Below are 22,493 nucleotides of genomic sequence, written 5' to 3'. Positions count from 1 at the left end.
TCCTCCCCTTCGTAGGCGATCTGGCGAGAAGTACCAGGGACTTAAAAGTGTTCTTTCCATTTAGCCCAGTAATGCAACTACTGGCAATGAATCCTAAAGCCTAAGTGCAGGAAAGCATTATGTACAAAGATGCTAATCACAGCATTAGTCATAATAGTATAGTAAAAGGTTGGGGAGGATACAATTGTCTGACAACATGATGATTGCTAAGAAAATGGAGACAGTCACAGAATATTACACAGCCAATTACTGTGCTGCTTGAGAAGGCTTTTTCATGGTGGGGGAAATGCTTACATTAACATGTAGGTAGAAAAAAAACAGGATGTGAAATTATTTATGCCCAAAGACAACAAATACCTAAACAGGGCATAGGAGAAAAACCAGAAGCAAACAGTCCAAAGTGGTACTGCCGTGGCCTTTGTGGGATAGGGCCAAGGGGAATTTGGGTTCCTTATTCTGCTTTTCTGTATGTTTTCTAACAACTGTATTGCTTGTAATTTTTTCTTTAAAAATGGAAAATATTTAAAACATTTTTCCAATTATAAATTAACACATTCTGTGGGTAAACTTTTTTTTTTTAAACACTATAGATAATGTGAAAGTAAAAAGTGAAAGAACCTCTGTAATTCCGCTGGTCAGATGTAACCTGTATAAGTATTCTCCTTGTCTCACACACACATGCATACATATATATGCATATGTGTACATACACAAATACACATACATATATTTACTTCTACACAAAAAAGAAAGAATATCCAAGCATCATTTTGGAACTTGCTTTTTTTCATGAAATACAGTATATACCCATTTCTCCATGTCAATGTACATAAACTGACCTCATCTTTTTTTAACAGAGGTACTGGGGATTGAACCCAGGATTCTGTGCATACTAGGCATGCACTCTACCACTGAGCTATATCCTCTCCCTGGCCTCATCTTTTTTGATGGCTGCTTAATGTTCCACTGTGGGCTGCAGAATGTTTTTTTTTTTCCCATAACAAATCCTTTATTTCTGGATCTTTATGTGGCTTCCAATTATTTTACTGTGACAAATAATTGCAATGAACATATTTTGCATATATTGTGGCACATGCATTTTTCCTAGAACTGGAATTGCTGGGGCAAACGGAATGCATTTTTTAATGCTTTTGATCTCTATTACCAAAATTCTCTCTAGAAGATTGCAAAGGTATGAATTTGATGGGAGTACCTACTTTCCTACATTTTTGTGGCATTTAAACATTTCATCTTTGCCAATGGTATGGGTGGGAAGATGTTTCACTAATGGTTTAATTTGTGTCTCTTTCTCTTGATGAGATTCCTTTTCATATGGTTGCACATCTTTTGGAATTCTTCTTTTGTAAATTGCCTAATGATGTATGTCTTTTGATTCTTATGTATTTATTAGAGCTTATTACCTTAGCAATTGAAACAGTAATATAAATCTTAATTTAAAAAAATCTGCACTTATCTCATGATCTTCAAACCCAAAAGCAGAGATATGTGCAAAAGGTGTACACTCGAAGGATGGTGTGAGGGGCAGAGCCCTGGAGTGGGCAACAAAAATTCTGGCTCTGGTCCAGCTTTGCTCCTAACCTGCTGTGAGGGCTCCATATCCTCCTTTGAGGTGAGGTCAGTGGTTTTCAAAATCTTACTGTGAATCCCCCATCCTCCCAGTCCATGATAGCACACTGCTTCTCAATCCTGGATGAGGAGTCTGAGGAACTTAAAAAATATATATATACACCCATTCCCAATGATGACACTAGAGGTTCTGATTCAGTGTTTTAAAAAGCTGCCAGGTGGCTCTTGTATTCAGCCAATTGAGGCCACACAATCAAAAGCAGGGCTGCTCCAGCTAAAATGAGTCAGAGCCACAAACTCCAATCAGTCCCCTTTTCAGCCATTCCCCAGGGCTGCTCCTAGGACCATGCAGACTCCAAAGATCTGTGGGGAGTCTTTGATGCAGCAACTCTACAACTATAGGATGGAATGCCATGCTGCCATCAAAAATAACAAGGTAGCCTGTATGTGTCAACTGAGAAATTTTCCCACAATGCATTTTTTCCCACGATGCACTTTTAAGTTATGTCAACTGAAAGAAAAATGTACAATGTAAGAGTTGTGGGTTTCAGTTTTATTCACGGACCCTGCTGTAACCTGAGAAATAGCCTCTCAGTAGTTTTTAGGGGGCTGCTCCAAAGAGGTGGGGGGGAGAAGCTGATATATACATGACTTTGATGAGGGAACAGTAAGTGCAGTCAGATATACGTCTCTGTAAAAGGTTACTGCTAGTCACAAATCAGATACCTTAGTTAATGATTTTAGTGCTTTTCTACATATGTGAATGTAGTGAATCTGGATTCACTAAATTTTGTTCTGAGATATCTCTAACTCTCTAAGCGGTCTATTTAGCCAGAGCACAGAGTGCCTTATCCTATTTTTCATCCTGAATTCCTTCCAGGGGTACTGCCCATCAGTGACTGCAGTAGATAATGACTTGATCCTTGTAGAACTGGATGGTGGGCAATATTCTTTGTTTTACAGTGAGAAAGACCACTTACTGAACAGCATGTACTGTATACGATCCTTTATACGTAATATACAAAATTTTCTGTATGTTTGCACATGCATACAAAAAAATCTGATATACGCCATACCTTCAGAATCCTTATCACAATGTGTAGTTTTGCATTTATTTGTTTTCTCATTTATTTGCCAACCTCCCTTCACTAGCCAGCAAGCTCCGAAGAGGCAGGAACCCTGTCTATTCACCAGTACAGCTCTAGAACCCAGACCACTCCCCGGGGCACTGTGCGTCCTGGGGATATTTTTTCTTAAAAGATACAGACCAACAGAGAAAAAGAGAAAAAGAAAGAAAAAGGGGGAGAGGAAGAGAAGGAAAAAAGAGAAACTTGTTAAAAGAGAGGACGAAGGAAATAAAAAGAGGGGACAGGGTAGAGAAAGAGAGAGATGGAGGGAGGAAGGAAGGAGAAAATTCCAACTGGAATTTTACAACTTTAAGGTTTTAATATCTTTTAAATGTTTATACTATAAAATAAAACAGTGATACAGAAAAATCCCATGGTTCCAATGTATGGCTTAACTAATTACTACAAGGTTAATGCCACCGAGACCAAGAAAAAGAATTTGGCCGGCCACCCCGCAGACCCCTCCACGTGCCGGTCCCCAAACACCACCCCTCCCTCCTTCAGAGATGGTAACCATTATCCTGACTTTTCTAGGGGACAGTGATTGCACTGTAACTGCTAATTGACTGTCAGGGCTGGGGGTGAGGGTTCTCAGGGAAGCTCCTCCGGCCACTGGGGTCCAGTTCTCTCCGCAGACACCTCTCCCCTCTGCAGCTTGCCCAAGACCTGCCCAGCCCTGCTGACCCCAGTGCTGGGCTCTGCAGTCCTCATCCGCTTTTGAAATGCAATTTTATGCAATCACAGCGGACAGACAGAGCTTCAAGTTTCCCAAGAAAGAGAAGCGAAAGAGGATCAGATACCAAGCACTGAGTGATTCAGTTTCAAAGCTGTTTGTGTGGAAGGTTGTAGTGTCATGTACCACGCGAAAGGGAGGCCCCAGACGTGGCGGCCTTGAGGAGCAGGTCCATGCTTGCAGAGACTAGGAGAAGCGGCGCACGGGCGGCCTGAAGCATCCCTGTACTGCAGGCATCCATCCATCCACAGCGATGCACACCGAACTTGGGGGAGCGCAGGAAGAGCTGCAAGCGGGCCCTTGGGGATGGGTGTGGGAGTCCAACCAGAAAGGGAATCAGCTGGAGGACTCAGTTTTCACTTCACCCCTTCGCACAATGTTTACTGATTTTCAGAACACCCCCCCACCACACACTGCCTCTTTTGGGCCCAGGCACCTCCTCCAAGAGGCTGCCTCTCTCTCCCAAATTGTCAGGAAATCTCTACCCTCCAAGCTTCCCCTGCCACAGCTGGTATCAGCCCTGCCATGCTACCGCTGCCTGTGGAATCTTGGGAGAGTGCTCCCTTGCCCTGTGCCTCAGTCTCCAGGTCTGCCAAATGGGGATATCGCAGGTTGGGTGGGGAGGGTAGTGCTGAAGTGCAGAGATGTGCCTTGCACTTCACTTGAACCACCACCTGGGAGAGGGAAGAGCCTGGAGGCCTGAATTCCACCCAACCCCACCCCTCCAGCCCCTTGGCTTGGGCACTGCCACCCTTTCATGGGCTCTAAAATGGAATTGGAGAAGCTCAGGAATTTCATAAAATGATGGGAACAATAATGAGGCCTGTGCAGCAACTCTGACCACTTCTGAGGGAAGCAGCTTTGCTTCTCAGCCCCAGCTCCTCCTCTGTGCCACGCCTCATCTCCTCCCTCCCTGACAACCCCCTCCTCCCCAACCCACCCCGCCCCATCCAGGCCTCCTAACCGAAACATCTCCCAGCACAGTCCCCAGGGTGTGGGTGACCCAGGGGGATTTCCAAATCAAGGAGGAAGCCAGTCCCTAAGGTGGAGCTCCAGGCTGGCCACTGAGTCCATCCCCTTGAAGGATGTGTTTGACCTGCACAGCCATGGCCTTGAAGGAATTACATTTGGTTTGTAAAAATAATTTCATTAAAACAAAGGGATGACAGGTGGAATTTGGGCCAGTTTCCCACAGGGTCACAGTCACTCCGCCGAACCGTTTGATACGTCCACACCCAGTCCCACTGAGAGTTCCTGTGGGCCTTTAAAACCAAGATTTCTGCTTGGAGCTAAAGAAATGCACACCAGTGGAGCACGTGAGCACAGCAGAGGAAGGACTTTGGAGTCAGGAGTCCTCAGATACCACAGACAAGAGATTCTACAAAGGCAAATGCTGGCCTCTCCCCAGGAAATGGCACAATGGACTCTGGGCCTCCATTTTTCCAACCGTACAAAGGTCGAGTAGGCTAGTGTAAGCATCCCTGTGGACCCAGGACTTCAGACGTTTTAACGCCTGTGCACTTCATGCGTGAGGGTTCTTGCTCTGTCCCCATGTGGAGGTTTTGTTCCTCAGGTGGGTGTTCTGGGCCCATCTTCCTAGAGTCTGTGGGGCCCCGCCCTACCCTAAATCCTGCCTCCCTCTCTTCAGCCCTCTTCCCTCCTTCCTGCCTCTGCAACCCAGCCCTCTTCCTCCCCCAACAGGGAGGTGGGGGTCCCTCTCTGGCCCCAGTGCCCCTTGCCCCTGAACTCCCCATCTCCACCTCCCAGGGCTCCACTTCCCTCAGGGGAAGCTTTTTTCATGCTGCTTCTCTCTCCTAACACTGGCCCTGAGCCAGGTGTGGAAAGGCAGGGCCTGTGCTCTGTCATCTGTAAAACAAAGAATGTGAATGCTCAGGCCTGCCCCCAGGACAGAGAAACTGTCCCATGTCCTCTCCTGAGTCGCATATATCCCTTCAGATAGTCATGTCACTGAAAAAAACCAAACTCCATTTCACACTTAAAAACAAGGTGGCTTGGTATATTTTAAAACATACTCTAAGAATGCAAATTAATGGAACAGTACACTTTGTTTTCTATGAAACTCTACCAAGAGTTTTAGCCATTTCAGAACACCACAGCACTGTTAGCTGCATCTCTCCTGAGATCCAAATCCCAGAACAGTATCCTTGAGGCCATCCACATTTGCAGCCAGAAACGTGTGACTCTCTTCATGTGGCATCAGCATCTGGCCACCTGTGTCACCTTGTGCCTGCTAGTGGCATTCGATGGCTATTTACCTACTGAGATGCACGTACGTTTATTATGACTTTCTTTTCCTTAGCTGGGGCATTATACTGTTGAAACAGTAATATAATATACATTAGCTGGGGCATTATACTGTTTTTTGAAAAACTGTATGTGTAGGTAAGTTTTACTATCTATTGATGATTTTGTAGCGAGGTTCGTGGACCCTTGGAACTCCTGAGACCCTTTCAGGACAATACTAATGTCACCATGATGACATGTAATGATGCAAAAGCCACAGCCGGTGAGACTGCTGGCACCTCAGCAGGAAGCAAGGAAGCGGCCCCAAACCAGGCTGGTCATTAGTGTGTCCTACATGGACAGGCACTCACGGTGCCAAAACAGGCCACTGTCACTTAAGAGGACACTTAGTGAAGCAGTAAAAATGATAAATTTCATTGAATCTCAGCCATTGAGCCTAAGACTTTGAATATTCTGTGTGATAAGATTGGCAGGCCATAGAAAGCACTCTGGCTAGAGACCTGGGTAGATGGCTGTGAAGGAAAAGGACCAGTGATCTGGTTAGAGCTGGAGCTGGTCCACCTCTGTACATGGAACGCCATTTTTACTTGACAGAGCAATCAACAGACAAACGGTGGGTATTTAGGCTTGGCCGTTTGGCAGTTTTTCAGAAATGCAAGATGCGAGCCTGTCACTTCAAGGAAAAATAGCTGACCACATTTGTCGTCAATGATAAAGCTTGAGCCTTCAAGCAGAAATCAGAGTTTTGGAAAATGTGTATCTACCGCTATGAGCTGAACAGCTTCCCGATATTTAAAGACTTTATAGATGAGATGAGTGGTGATGTCAACAAATGTGTTTTTGACACTGTTTAAATACATGTATCATCTTTTGGAACATCTGAACCATTCAGCCAACAAAAATTTTCCAAATGACCAATGCACGGTACAATAAAAATTATACCTGGATAAAAGATCCATTTAAAGTACAAGATCGGGGCGGGGGGTGGGGTGTAGCTCAGTGGTAGAGCACATGCTTAGCATGCACAAGGTCCTGGTTCAATCCCCAGTACCTCCACAAAAAAAAAGTAATACTAACAACTAATAAATAAATAAACCAATTACCTCCCTTCCCTCCAAAAAATAAATAAAGCACAAGATCAACCCAAGAGTTTTAAAGCAAGAGAGTATGAAACACTCATTGATATGATTTCAGATTCCACGTTGCACTAAGCTTTAAGAACCTATCACCTGTTGAGTCCTGGTGTAGTGTCAAAGAAGAAAATCCACAATGATCTGCAGAGTCTATGTTTAACCTTCCTCTCTTTTCCAGCTGCACATCTATGTGAGGCTGGATTTTCTTCAATCAAAACAACATACCACAACTCAAACCTTCAGAATGGCTATCATCAAAAGGACCACAAAGAACAAATGTTGGCGAAGATGTGGAGAAAATGGAAACTTATACACAGTTGGTGAGAATGTAAATTGGTGCAGCCACTACGGAAAACAGTATGGAGATGCTCCAAAAAGCTAAAAATAGAATTACTATATGATCCAGCAATTCCATTCCTGGGTATAGACCCAAAGAAAATAAAAACACTATTTGAAAAGATACATGCCCCCCATGTTCACTGCAGCATTATTTACCATAGCTAAGACATGGAAGCAACCTGACTGTCTATCAACAGATAAATGGATAAAGAAGATGTGATATATATAGATATAAATATAGATATAATGGAATATTACCCAGCCATAAGAAGGAATGAAAATCTGTCATTTGCAACAACATGGATGGACCAGAAGAGTATTATGCTTAGTGAAATAAGTCAGACAGGAAAAAACAAATACTGTATGTTATCATTTATATGTGGAATCTATAAAATAAAACAAACAAATGAACATAATAAAACAGAAATAGACTCAGGGGAAAGGGCTGGGGGAGGGATAAATTAGGAGTTTGGGATTAATATATACACACTACTTACATAAAATAGATAAACAACAAGGATCTACTGTATAGCACAGGGAACTATGTTCAATATCATATAATAACCTATAATGGAAAATAATCTGAAAAAGTATATGTATATATAATATGTATAAGTGAACCACTTTGCTGTGCACCTGAAACTAACACAACATTGTAAATCAACTATACTTCAATTAAGAAAAAAAAAAAAAGAAATAGACTCACAGACATAGAGAACAAACTAGTGGATATCAATGGGGATACTATCCCACTAGGATGGCTATAATAAAAAAGACAGACAGCAACAAGTGTTGACAGTGATGTAGAGAAGCTGGAACTCTTACACTGTGGTTAGGAATGTAACATGGCAGCAATGGGAAAAAAACGTCTGGCAGTTCCTTGAATTTTGTTAAATACAGAGTTAAGCAACTCTGCTCCTAAGTATATACACCCAAGAGAAATGAAGACATATATCCAACATAAAGATCTGTACACAAACGTTTGTAGCAGCATTATTCACATTAACCAAAAGTAGAACAGCCCAAATGTCCATCAACTCATGAGTACATAAATTAAGTGTGGTGTAGCCATACAACAGAATATGATTTTGCAATAAAAATGAAGTACTGGTACATACTATAGCCTAGATGAAAATGTTCTGCTAAGTAACAGAAGCCAATCACAAAAGACCACATCTTGTATGACTCTATTTATGAGAAATGTTCAAAACAGACAAATCTATAGAGACAGAAAGCAGGTTAGTGGTTTCCTAGGGCTGGGGTGGGAATGGAGGCATGACAGGTAAGGGAGAGGAATTTCTTTTTGCAGTGATGAAATGTTCTAAAGTTAGATTGTGGTGATGCTGCACAACTCTATGAATATAATAAAGAATACTGAAAGGTACACCCTTCACTGAATGGGTGAAGTATACAGTACAAAAATTAGAGTTCAAGGTGTGGCCAAGATGGTGCAGTAGGAAGACCCTGAGCTCACCTTCTCCCATGGGCACACCAAAATTACAACTATTTATAGAGCAACTACCTAAGAAAAAGACCTAAAGACTAGCAGAAAGGATATTCTACAACTAAAGATAAAAAGAAAGACCCACAGTGAGACAGGTAAAAGAGGTGGAGACGCACCATAGACAAGACCCACATCCCCAGGTAAGTAACTTGCAAAAAGGAGGATAATCACAATGGCAGAACTTCTCCCCAAAGATCCAGAGGTCTGAGCCCCACATCAGGCTTCTCAGCCCAGAGATCCTGCTCTGGGAAAACAAGCCCCAGGATGTCTGGCTTTGAAGGCTATTAGGGTGTGAGTACTGAAGAGCCAGAGGCTGTAGGAAACAAGATCTCTTAAAAGTCACATGCAAAATCTCACGTGCTTGGGATCCAGCACAGAGGCAGTGATTTGAAAGGAGCCTGGGTCAGACCCACTTGCTGATCCTGGGGACCCTCCTGGAGAGGAAGGAGGCAACTGGGACTCCCACTGGGGACACAGACCCTGGCAACAGCCATTTTTGAGTGCCTCTTCTGTCCTCACTGGTGCTGACAAGTGCCATTTTGGAGACCTCCAAATAGCCTATTAGTGCTAGGAGCCCACCTACAAATAGGCCAGCACTAGCCCCAGGACACCCCCCAGCTACACGGCCAGCCACGCTGTGACACAGCCCCACCACAACAGAAGGGCCCACACAGCCCACACAGGGGTCTCCCTAGAGCATACAGCTCTGATGACCAGAGGGGAGTGCACTGCTGGGCCCCACAGGACAGCTCCTACATAAAGCCGTTTCTAAGATGGAGAAACATAACCAATCTACTTAATACATAGAAATAAACACAGAGAATTAGGCAAAATAAGGAGACAGGGGAATACATTTTAAACAAAGGAATCAGACAAAACCCCAAAAGGACAGCCAAACAAAGTGAAGATAAGCAAGGTAATGACCATTAAGATGCTTAATGAGCTCCAGAGAAGAATGGATGAGCACAGTGAGAAGCATAACAGAGCCAGAAGTGTAAAGACACAGTTGAAGGACACGATCACTGAAGTAAAAATAGACACTAGAAGGAATCGACCACAGATTACATGATACAGAGGAACAGATCAATGAACTGGAAGACAGAGTAGTGGAAATCACCCAAACTGAACAGAAAAAAGAAAAAAGAATTTTAAAAATGAGGATAGTTTAAGAGATTTCTGAGACAACATCAAGTGTACTAACATCACATTATGGACATCCTAGAGGGAGAAGAGAGAGAAAAAGGGGCAGAGAACTTATTGGAAGAAATACTTCATAATCTGGAAAAGGAAACAGACATCCAGGTCCTGGAACAGAGAGTTCCAAACAAGATCAACCCAAAGAGGTCCATGCCAAGACACATTATAGTTAAAGTGTCAAATATTAAGGATAAAATAACCTTAAGAGCAGCAAGAGAAAAGCAACTAATTATGAACAAGGGAATTCCCATAAGACCATCAGCTGACTTTTCAGCAGAAACTTTTCAGGCCAGAAGGGAATGGCATGATGTATTCAAAGTAATGAAAGGAAAAAACAGGCAACCAAGAATATTCTCCCTGGCAAGGCTACCACTGAGATTTGAAGGAGAGCTAAAGAGTTTTACAGACAAGCCAAAGTTAAGAGTTCAGCACTAAGCCAGCTTTACAAGGAAATTTAAAGGGACTTATTTAAGCAGAAAAGAAAAAACACAACTAGAAATATGAAAAGTGTAAAAGGAAAAATCTTAATGGTAAGGCAAACATACAGTAAAGGTAGTAGAGAGAAAGGGGGCACATAAGATAAACAAAATTGATAAAGACAAACCGTTAGCCAGATTCATCAAGAAAATAAGAGATAGGGCACAATCAATAAAATCTGAAATGAAAGAGAATTAGTTACAACCAACACCGCAGAAATACAAGGGATCATAAGACATTATGATGAACAATTATACACCAATAAAATGGACAACTAGAAGAAGTGGATAAATTCCTAGAAATGTAGTCTTCCAACACTGAATCAGGAAGAAATGGACCAATTACCAGTAATGAGATTGAATCAGTAATTTTAAAACTCCCAACAAACAAAAGTCCAGGACCAGAATGGCCCCACAGGTGAATTCTATTATGCATTTAAAGAAAAATTAACACCAATCCTTCTCAAACTATTCCAAAAAAATTGAAGAGGAAGGATTACTTCTGAACTCATTCACAAGGCCAGCACCACTCTAATACCAAAACCAGACAGACACCACAAGAAGTTCCAGTTATAAAATAAATAAGTCACGGGATGTAATGTACAGCATAGAGAATATAGTCAATAATATTGTAATCACTTCGGCAGATGGTAACTAGACTTATTTTCGTGACCATTTTGTAGTGTAACGAATGGCTATTTTTGTACACCTGAAACTAATATAATATTTTATGTCAGTTATGTTTCAATTAAAAAAAGAATCATAGCTCAATGCTTTTTTTTTTTAATCTACTTTTATAAAGCTGAGGTTGGACAAGGGAACGTATTGGGTGGGATAGTCTTGAGAAGCCTGTCCTCTGGTGGCCAATTTTAACATAGCAGCAGGGAGGCAAGGAAACAGGCACGTGCTACCCTGGAACTGCCCACAAGAGGGCAGAAGAACACAACATTTGCCGCACTAGCCCTTGGGAAACTGCTCCCAATCTTCTGAAGCCTCACTCAGCCAGATGCCTAAGGGACTAGGACAGGTTGGCAAGGAAGAGCCAGGCTAGGGCAGGAAGAACCTCACAGAGCTGTCCACAGTAATGATGCTCCCCATTAGCAGGCGAAGCTGTGTTGTCTGGCTTCTACAGAAGCCCTAGGGAGGGGCACCCTAGACCTCTAAACCCAGAGGGGCTGAGGAGGATACAGAATTGGGCAGCAGTGATCCAGAAGTTCTTGGATGCCAACTCTGACCATCACTGCAACTGGCTCTCAGAAAACCTGACATACATAAAACTTTTAGTCCCTAGTTGGTGCTTAAGTAACCATTCACTCATTCATTTGATCAAGAAAAGGGACTCAGGCCCTGCCAACACAAGGTTTCTGATCTAGTGGGCGAGACAGACTCAAACAAAAGCCTCACTCTTTGTGCGCACACAAACACAAATCAAAGCTTGCTTGGGCACTGTGAAGGAGGACGGATGTTCTTTTGTTTGTTTGTTTCCCCTTCCTTTTTTTATTGTTGTTGATGGAGGTACTGACGATTGAACCCAGGACCTTGTGCATGCTAGGCATGCGCTCTGCCACTGAGCTATACCTGCCACTCCCAGGCCAGGTGTTCTAAGGGCACCTGAGAGAGGGGTCTTGTTTATCCTGTGGGTCAAGAAAGAAACGTGGAGAAGATGTAGGGGAGAGTTTCAGGTGGACAGAACAGCCCAGGGTGTGAAAGCCTGTAGGTGACAGAAGGCTTCGTGCCCTCCAGAAACTGAAGGCCATTTTGGTTGGAATGTTATTCAGCCGTAGAGAAGAATGAGCCCTCATACACACCACAATGTGGATGAACCTCAACAACGCTATGCTAAGCAAAAGGAGCCAATGACCCAAAGTCACATCCCGTGTGATGTCATTTATAGGAACTATCTAGGCTACACAAATCCATGGAGACCCAAAGCAGATTAGTAGGTGCCAGGGGCTAGGGGAGGTGGGTGAGGAGTGGATACAGGGTTTGCTTTTGGGATGATGGAAATGTTTTGGATCTACAGTGAGGTGATGGTTGCACAACACTGTAAATGTACTAAATGCCACTGACTTGGGCACTTTAAAATGACTGAGCTGATGTCATGTGAATTTCACCTCAAGAAAAGCAAGAGCCTGGTGTGTGGATTTCAGTGAGGTAGAGGGGGACCAGGACACAGCAGGGCAGGGCACGGCACTGGTGGCACTCCACCTGCCCGAGAAGCAGGGAGGAATCTGAGTCTTTGCTTAGGGATCAGGAAGCCATGGAAGTTGAATGGGGACAGGCTCGGTGTGACCACTCGATAGCTGGGCAAGAGGAGAGGACGTAAGGGGCAGATGGTCTCAGTCAGAGCTCATGACCCAGGGTCATGGCAGGGGAGGGGGAGAGAAATGGGCAGGACTAAGAGACACAGTAGAATCCCTGGGGTGGGGTGGATCGGAGGCTGCCAGGCAAAGGAGGAGCTGTTACTATTTTTTCCCCCTGCGGTGTTGCCAAGACCCTCCTGAGCCAGGAGCCCCGAGCTCTGGTGGGCCAGAGGACAGTGAGGCTCAGAGACTCTGACAGTCCTTCCATCCCACTCACCTGTGCACCATCACTGCCGTGTCAGGAACTCCGCTCTTTCACACAGCCCACTCCGTCACTGGGCTCTTCTGATGTGACCAAGAGCCTTTTCCCAGTGAACTAAACCTGCCCTTCTGCACGTTGGTGCCACTCCGTCCTCTGGGCACCCCTCTGGATCCCCCCAATCCCTTTAAATACCTCCTAGTCCTGCTTACTGCTCCTTCCCTGACCTATCACATCATCCTGTCCCCTAGACACACTCCCAGTAATGTCTCTCTTAAGGGGTGACAGTCAAGACCTGAACGTAATCCTCCTGGTGTGGCCTGAGATGAGGGCTGGGGACCGTCTGCCACCTCCTCTGTTCTGCACATGGTACTCCTATTAATGCAGCCAGAGAGCCCAATTAAAGCCACAATGCACGCTGACTGATCACGGCTGACACTGATTCAAGCCCTTAAACCTTTTCTTCTCATGTTTAGTCAAGCCACACACGTCACCCCAACAGTTCTGAGTTGATTTTGTAGAGATTTTGGACCTACTAGGTTCTCCTTGCTGGGCTTGGGCCAGCTTTCTGGGGAGGAGCAGATGGCCTGGTTCTGTACTGGGTCTGATCCTCAATTCTGTGACCTTGGGCAAATCACTGACCCTTCCTGGATAGGCCAAACAGCCACCAAGCCAGAGGACCTGGGTTAGAGTCTAGCTCAGCTTCTCATTTGCTGTGTGACTGGACAAAAGACTTTGTCTTCCCGAGCCTCAGTTTCCCCATCTGTAAAGCAGATAACAATAGTCCTCGCCCCATGAGTGTCAGGGCTAAATGAAATATTGGGTATAAAGTCCAGCACACAGGCCTGCAGGGAACTGGGTTTCAGTTCCTTCCCTGGCTGAGTGATGTTGGATGACCCTGAACAAGTTAAGTCACTCCTCAGAGACAGACGATGAGTAAGGATCATGAATTCATTCAACATTCCTTGACAGCGCACTGCGGCCCAGCCTGTGCAGGGCACTGGGCAGGGGTGCCAAGGGCAGGACTTGGGCTCTGTTCCTGGTCTCCAGCCTGACGGGGAATCTGGACACAGAGCATGAGGTCCTGCCGCCTCCTGGGGGACCTGGGAAGGCTCACAAGCCCAACTCAGGGGCACAGCCCCAGACCCCTGGGCTGCCAGGCCTCTGTCAAGGCCAGAAGCCATGGCTGCTGAGTTGGGGGTGGGTGGATGGGTGTGGCTGACTGGCCTGAGGATGGAGGAGACCCTCCCATGATGTCCTCCACCCTTGGGCAGCCCTGGAAGTGGCTTAGGGGAACAAATGCCTCTAATATTTTTGAGATTATTTTGTCATTTGCTTCCTTTTCTTGAATCTGACCACAGGGCAAAGAAAGTGTGCCTGTTGGAGCATGGCCTGCCCTCCCCCTCCCTTCCCTCTCTTCCTCCCTCCGTTTGCCACCTCCCATTTGCCCAGGTCCTTACACATTTTCCAAAGCAGCAACCTTGTGACTTAGTTTGGGTCAGGCAGGTAAAAAACAGGGAAGGGAAGAGAAGGGGAGGGGAAAGGAGGGGGAGGGAAGAGGAGGGGAGGGAGGTCACCCTGAGTCCTACTCCAGACAGAGCCACTGAGAATATTTTGGAGGATAACCTAGTTTTTTCCTGGTACATCTGTTTTTAAATTGATTTTATGTAATAGGGTCATGTCGTATATACTATTCTCTAACATTGCCTTTGTAATCCATGAGATTCCCATTTAAAGACAGGGAAACTGAGGCCAAGAGGGTCCAGTGGCCATCAGGAAGTCAGGGGGCAGAGTCGGGCTCCAGGTTCCAGGCCTCCTGGTTCTGAGGACCACCTTGGAGCAATCCTGGGGCCCAGCAGGAGCCGCCAGGATAGATGGCTGCCCGCTCAGTGGAGGGTCTCCCACTGCTTGCTCTCCAGAGGGTGCGGGACCCAGAGTCCTTTGTCAGCCCTGCAGTGACATACAGGTTCCCCTGAGAGAACCTCCTGGGCCCACACTCACCTTCTCCTAGACATGCCCTCTCAGAGCTGCTTGTGGGGGTCTGAACAAAGTGTCCTCAATTCTTTCCTTAATGCTGAAAAACGGAGGGGGGGAACAGTTCAAAAATCACCCCAAATCCTACCACTTACAAACAGTACAGTAAGAAGTGAGCACTTTCCACCTTTGCTCATCAAATCCCAGCCCCACCCTCCTATTCCCCTATCTGTAACCCCATTCTCTGTTTGGAGCACAGTTTCCCCAAACTCTCCCCAAGTTTATGCAGATACAACTTTACATGTAAATTTACTGACAGTATACAGAATAATACACTTCTTCCCTTTTCAAAAATGTGATTATGCTAGTAACACTGATCTGCATTTTTTTTCACTCAATAATATATTGCGGATATTTTTACAAGTCAGTATTTATAGATCTACTTTACCCTTTTAAATTACTGCATGGAATTCCATTACGTATGTCATTTTCAGTTCTTCTGTATTACAATGTGGCACCAAACACATCCACAACTACATACTGGCATCAATCTCTAATTGATGTTTTCACACATACTATATTTCGATGATTCATTCCTAGAAGTAGGATGGCTAATCCAGTGGAGCCGGTACACAGATAAAATTTTGTCCCTGCTGTTAAATTACTCTCCTGAAATGCTGTACCGGTGTCCAGCCTCACTCACAGAGGATAAGAGAGCCTGTTCCCTCCAGATCCCCAGCACTGGGTTGGATCATGTCTGCTCTCCTTCCTCTTTGAGAAAACCTGAGGCCGCCCTGGTGGAAGCAGGAGGAAGCTGAGAGAGGTGTGGGGTTGGCTGAATCATGCTCTCCTTCCAGGATGTCTGTGTCCTAATCCCAGGGACGTGTGGGTGTGACCACACTCAAGAGAAGGGCTCTGCAGAAGTGACTAAGGTTATGGACCTTGAGACAGCGGATGGGGACTAATCTGTATTGTCTGGGTGAGCCCCCATCTCATCATGTGAATCTTTAAAGGCAGAGAACCTTTCTGAGCTTTAGTCAGGAGAAGCTGTGACTGTGGAGGAAGGGTCAGAGAGATGTGAAGTCACTGGCTTTGAAGACAGAGGAAGAGGCTGGGAGCTGAGGAATGTGCGTGGACTCAGGAAGCTGGAAGTGGCTTCTCCCCTAGGCCTCCAGTCGAGGACACAGCCCTGCCGCCACCTTGATTTTAGCCCAGGGAGATCCAAGTTGGACTTCTGGTATACTGAATTGTGAGGTGATAAATATGTGTTGCTTTAAGCCACTAAGCTGGTGATACTTGTTAGAGCAGCACTAGAAAATGGTGGGTGCAGCACAAAAACTACTAGAGCTGATAAAAGAATTCGGCAAGGTAGCAGGATACAAGATTAACATACAGAAATCAGTTGCATTTCTTTTCACTAACAATTAGTGAGCAGGAAAAGAAAGTAAAGAAATAATCCCTTTTAAAATCACATCCAAAACAATAAAATAGTTAGCAATAAATCTGACCAAGGAGGTGAAAGACTTATACATGGAGAAGTACAAAACATTGATTAAAGAAATTAAAGATGACGTAAAGAAATGGAAGGATATCCCATGCTCTTGAATTAGAAGAATCAATATTGTTAAAATGGCCATACTGAGACAGGAGGGAAGAGGGCAGGGCACAGCCACTCAAGGAATGATAGCAATTTAACACCAAAATGGTGGAAGATTCACCAAAATGGTGGAAGATTCAACTCCTAGTTGGCCTTGAGAATTAAAGAGTTTTGACTTCTAGTAGACTTTGACCTTCATTAATGCTCATTGTAACAGCATGATAAATAACATGCCCGCAGGTGCCATGACAGCCCCAAAGATAACTGCAAAAGCCCAAAGAATGGGCGGTGGCCCAATTCCTGGGAATCTCAGCCCCTTCCCCAGGGCAGTTGGAATGGCCCCACCTGTAGGAGTATGAAGCTACCGAGTCCATAAAAACTGACAACACCATGCCTAGCGGCCTTTTTCACTCCTTCCTCTTTGGAGACAGCCTGCACTCTGTCTATGGAGTGTGTACCTACTTTTACTTTAACCTGAGCACCCAATTCTCACACCTTTTTCCTTGCCTTTCTCTTGCCTTACACTCTATGCAGTATGTATCTCTCTAAATAAATCTACCTTTACTCAACTGTGGCTCGTACTTAAATTATTTCCTGCACGAAGCCAAAGACCCACACCTGGTGGGACACATCCCAGGGGCTCAACTGAGACCTAAGACATGGCCCTCCTCACCCCCCACATCCGTTTTCCTGCATCAATACTGCCCAAGACAATCTACAGATTTAATGCAATCCTTATCATATTACCCAGGACATTTTTCACAGAACTAGAACAATTCTAAAATTTATATGGAATCACAAAAGACCCAGAATTGCCAAAGCAATATTGAAGAAAAAGAATGAAGCTGAAGGAATAACTCTCCCAGACTTCAAACAATACTACAGAGCTACAGTAATCAAAACAGTGTGGTACTGGCATAAAAACAGACATCTGGATCAATGGAACAGAATAGAGAGCCCAGAAATAAACCCACAGACCTATGGTCAATTAATCTTTGACAAAGGAGGCAAGAATATACAACGGAGAAAAGACAGTCTCTCCAGCAAGTGGTGTTGGGAAAGCTGGATAGCAGCATATAAATCAATGAAGTTAGAACACTCTTTCACTCCATACACAAAAATAAACTCAAAATGGCTTAAAGACTTAAATATAAGACAAGGTATGATAAATCTCCTAGAAAAAAACAGGCAAAACATTCTCTGAAATAAACCTTAGCAATGTTCTTCTAGGGCAATCTACCCAGGCAATAGAAATAAAAGCAAAAATAAATCAATGGGACCGATTTAAACTTATAAGCTTTTGCACAGCAAAGGAAACCATAAGCAAAACAAAATGACAACCTACAGAATGGGGGAAAATATTTGCAAATGATGCGACTGACAAAGGCTTAATTTCCAGAATATATAAACAGCTCATACAACTTAACAAAAAACAAACAACCCCATCCAAAAATGGGCAGAAGACCTAAACAAGCAATTCTTCAATGAAGACATAAATGGCCAACAGGCACATGAAAAAATGCTCAGTATCACTAGTTATCAGAGAACGGCAAATCAAAACTATAATGAGGTATCACCTCACACCAGTCAGAATGGCCATCATTCAAAACTCCATTAACAATAAATGCTGGAGAGGGTGTGGAGAAAAGGGAACCCTCCTACACTGCTGGTGGGAATGTAGTTTGGTGTAGCCATTATGGAAAACAGTTCGGAGATTCCTCAAAAGACTGAAAATAGGCTTACCATATGATCCAGCAATCCCACTTCTGGGTATACATCCAGAGGGAACTTTAATTCAAAAAGGCACATGCACCCCAATGTTCATAGCAGCACTATTTACAATAGCCAAGATATGGAAGCAACCTAAATGTCCAATGACAGATGACTGGATAAAGAAGCTGTTGTATATTTATACAATGCCCTGCCCGCGCTGATGGCATCCCACCAACTCAAAGCTCCTGCGTGGCTCTCCACTCTTCTGCTCCAGGACTTTCCCCAAAGCCATACTGCTTGCTGGGCCCCTAGGCAGGTGCAGCCTGGAAGTGGGGCTGCTCCAGCTCCTGCCCAGTGATGGGCTATTCCCGGATGCCCAGCAATGAGCTCAATAACACATCTTTCATTAGCTCTTCCTCTCTCCCTCACTCCCCCTCTCTTCTGCATCCCAATAAACTTTTGTACATCTCAGGCTTTGCTTTCAAAGAAATTCAAACACAGGAAGGATTGCCAGTGTGGCAGTTCGTGCCAGAGGAATGCAAATAAAGGGCTATGGGACACAACAAAGTCACTTCCATGACAAAGAAGCTTATTTAATTCAGATGAAATAAGACCAGAGAGATGTGACAAGCAAATGCAGCTGTAAAATTGATTGGATCCTGTATGGGGGGGTGGGGGGCATCTTTGGGGAAGAGTTGAAGACATCTGAATGCAATGCAGAATGTATATATGAAGATGCTATTGAATTAATCTTACTGTTCCTGGGTAAGTGATTCACAATCATAGTAATTCTGGGATTCTGCAGGAGGATGTCTCTGTTCCTAGGAGATGCACACAGAAGTGTTCATGGGTGAGGTGCCAAGGTATCAGCGACTTACTTTCAAATTATCAGGAAATGAATGAGGGAGAGATTGAGAAGGAGAGAAAGAGGGAGATGGAAGAGAGAGGGAGAAAGCGAAAGAGAGAGAAAATGTGGTAAAGTGTTAAGAATTATGTATCTGGGTAAGGGATACAAGAGTGTTCATTGTACTAGTCTTTCTACTTTTCCTAAATCTGAAAGTTTTGAAAATAATAAGAGTGTGCAAACAAGAAGAAAATCTACGGAATGGGAGAAAATTTTTGCAAGTGAAACCGACAAAGGCTTGATCTCCAGAATATATAAGCAGCTCATACGACTCAATAAGAAAAAAATAAACAACCCAATCCAAAAATGGGCAGAAGACCTAAACAAGCAATTCTCCAAGGAAGACACACAAATGATCAAAAAGCACATGAAAAAATGCTCAATATCACTAATTATCAGAGAAATGCAAATCAAAACTACAATGAGGTATCACCTCACACCAGTCAGAATGGCCATCATTCAAAAATCCACAAATGACAAATGCTGGAGAGGCTGTGGGGAAAGGGGAACCCTCCTACACTGCTGGTGGGAATGCAGTTTGGTGCAGCCACTATGGAAAACAGTGTGGAGATTCCTCAAAAGACTAGGAATAGACTTACCATATGACCCAGGAATCCCACTCCTGGGCTTGTATCCAGAAGGAAATCTACTTCAGGATGACACCTGCACCCCAATGTTCATAGCAGCACTATTTACAATAGCCAAAACATGGAAACAGCCTAAATGTCCATCAACAGGTGACTGGATAAAGAAGATGTGGTATATTTATACAATGGAATACTACTCAGCCATAAAAACCGACAACATAATGCCATTTGCAGCAACATGGATGCTCCTGGAGAATGTCATTCTAAGTGAAGTAAGCCAGAAAGAGAAAGAAAAATACCATATGAGATCGCTCATATGTGGAATCTAAAAAACAAAAACAAAAACAAACAAACAAAAACAAAGCGTAAATAAAGGACAGAAATAGACTCACAGACAGAGAATACAGACTTGTGGTTACCAGGGGGGTGGAGGGTAGACTGGGATTTCAAAATTGTAGAATAGACTACACTGTATAGCACAGGGAAATATACACAAAATGTTATGATAACTCACAGAGAAAAAAATGTGACAATGAGTGTGTATATGTCCATGAATAACTGAAAAATTGTGCTGAACACTGAAATTTGACACAACATTGTAAAATGATTATAAATCAATAAAAAATGTTAAAAAAAAATAAGAGTGTGCAGAAAGGGCCACAAGACTCCAGAGAAAGAGGGAAGCCATCCTTGCAGAGTTGGGAGGGCTTCCTGGAAGAGGTGCTATCTAGGAAGAACCATGAAGCTGAGCATGTTAATGGACAGACAGACAGGAGGGTGCTCCCAGCACAGGGAGCGACCATGAAGAATATATGGAGTAAAATATATGGCTGACTTGTGAGGAACTACCACAGTGTAGCACGTATTATGCATTGGCCCGCAGTCAGAGTCTGTTCAGGCTGCTATAACACAATGCCATAGACTGGGTGACTTATAAAGAACAGAAATTTATTTCTCACAATTCTAGAGGCTGGGAATTCCAAGGTCAAGGTGCCAGCAGTTTCAGCATCTGGTGAGAACCTCCCTCCTGATCTAATTACCTCCCAAAGGCCCACCTCCAAGTACCATCACACTGGAGGTTTCAACATATGAATTTAGGGAGGCACATTCAGTCTATAGCACCCATTCAGCACACACTCAAGCTACCCACCCCACCACCACCCCGGCCTCCGGCTCCCTGACCTCCTCTTCTATAGACTCGCAGAAAACTAAAACCTGACTTCCCTCATTCCTTGCAGCTAGGAGTGGCCATGTGACACAGTTCTGACCAAGAAGGTACAGGGAGGGGTCTGCTGAGGAGTCCTGGGAAAGTCTTTGCTCTCTTGATGTGGTTCAACCTCCCTCCTCCTGGAATTCAGACTTCTTAAGTGAAATCTCTAGAACACTACACTCACCAACTGTAGAAAACACACCCCTTTCAAAAGCCCAAAGAATGCTGATCCAGAAAAATCATCTGTTGGGCCACAAAGCAAGTCTCAATAAATTTAAAAGAACTGAAACAATACAGAGTATGTTTTTTGATGCAATGACATTAAATCAATTCTATTAGAAACCAAAAACATATGATATCTAGAAAATCCCCAAATATTTTAAAATTAAGCAATGCTTCTAAACAGTCTATGGGTCAAGGAAGAAATCACAAGGGAAATTAGAAAATATTTTTACGTGAGCGATGACCGAAGTACAACAGATTGAGATAGATGGGGAAATAGATAGGTGATGGGTGGCAATGCTCTTAAACTCTTCCAGTGAAAGCTTTCCTTTCAGATGTCTTTTTTGTCCTAGGACTTCCATCTGCTTCTTGCTCCCCTGGCCTCCTCAGAGTGCACCCGCACGTGTGCAGTTCACGAGTCAGCTAAGAGTCTGAGGTGGGGGGATAGTAGATTTGGGGCCCCCATTTGGTGGTTCCCACCTTGCTGAGATTGCCTCCCTCAATCACTAGCTGCTCGACCAGCCCTGAACTCCAACCTCTGACTTCTAAGGCCATGCACTGGGGCCTCTGCTTGAGTTCCGAGCACAGCAGGACCTAGGATGTGCCCTCACAGAAAAGCTGGAGAAACATGGACCCCACCCTGTGTGGTCCTTTCCCTCAAGAGTCAAGTCCCCTCTTGCTTTCAGTAGCTCTCCAGTGCCTTCAGTTTTTTGTTTGTTTTTTGGGATTTGTTTTTAATGTTTCATCCAGAGTGATCATTGTTATCAGCAGATATGTTAATATGATAACAGCAACTGCCATTCCTGGGAGCTGGAATCCACTCTTAACCTTTGGATGATCCCTTCTCACACACCTGTCCATGTGACACAGGCACTAATTTCACATAAACGGGATCACACAGTCTTTTTTTTTTTTTACTTAAAATATACCTGATTTACTGCGTTGTGTTAGCTTCTGGTGTACAGCATAGTTACACACACACACACACACACACACACACACACACACACACACATACATTCCTTTTCATATTCTTTTTCATTATAGGCTATTATAAGGTACTGAATGTAGTTCCCTGTGCTGTACAGTAGGACCCTGTTGTTCAGTCCATGCTTTTTTGTATCCTGCTTTTTTCCTCAACAATGACATGAATGTCTTTTCCTGTCAAGTTGTCCTTTTTATAAGCTACATAGTTTTCCATGGATACAAATAATTTACTTTCCTCACCTCACTTCAGTACACGAACAATACTGTATCAAACACCTTTTGGAAACATCTTTCTGCATTTGACCAGTTATCTCTTGGGACAAATTCCTACCAATGCAATTACTGGGTCAAAGGCATGGCTCCATGCCCTAACCCC

This window comes from Camelus dromedarius, chromosome 8 (genome assembly GCF_036321535.1).
Source record: "Camelus dromedarius isolate mCamDro1 chromosome 8, mCamDro1.pat, whole genome shotgun sequence".
In the NCBI taxonomy this organism is placed as follows: Eukaryota; Metazoa; Chordata; class Mammalia; order Artiodactyla; family Camelidae; genus Camelus; species Camelus dromedarius.
Note: the sequence above shows the minus strand (reverse complement) of the source record.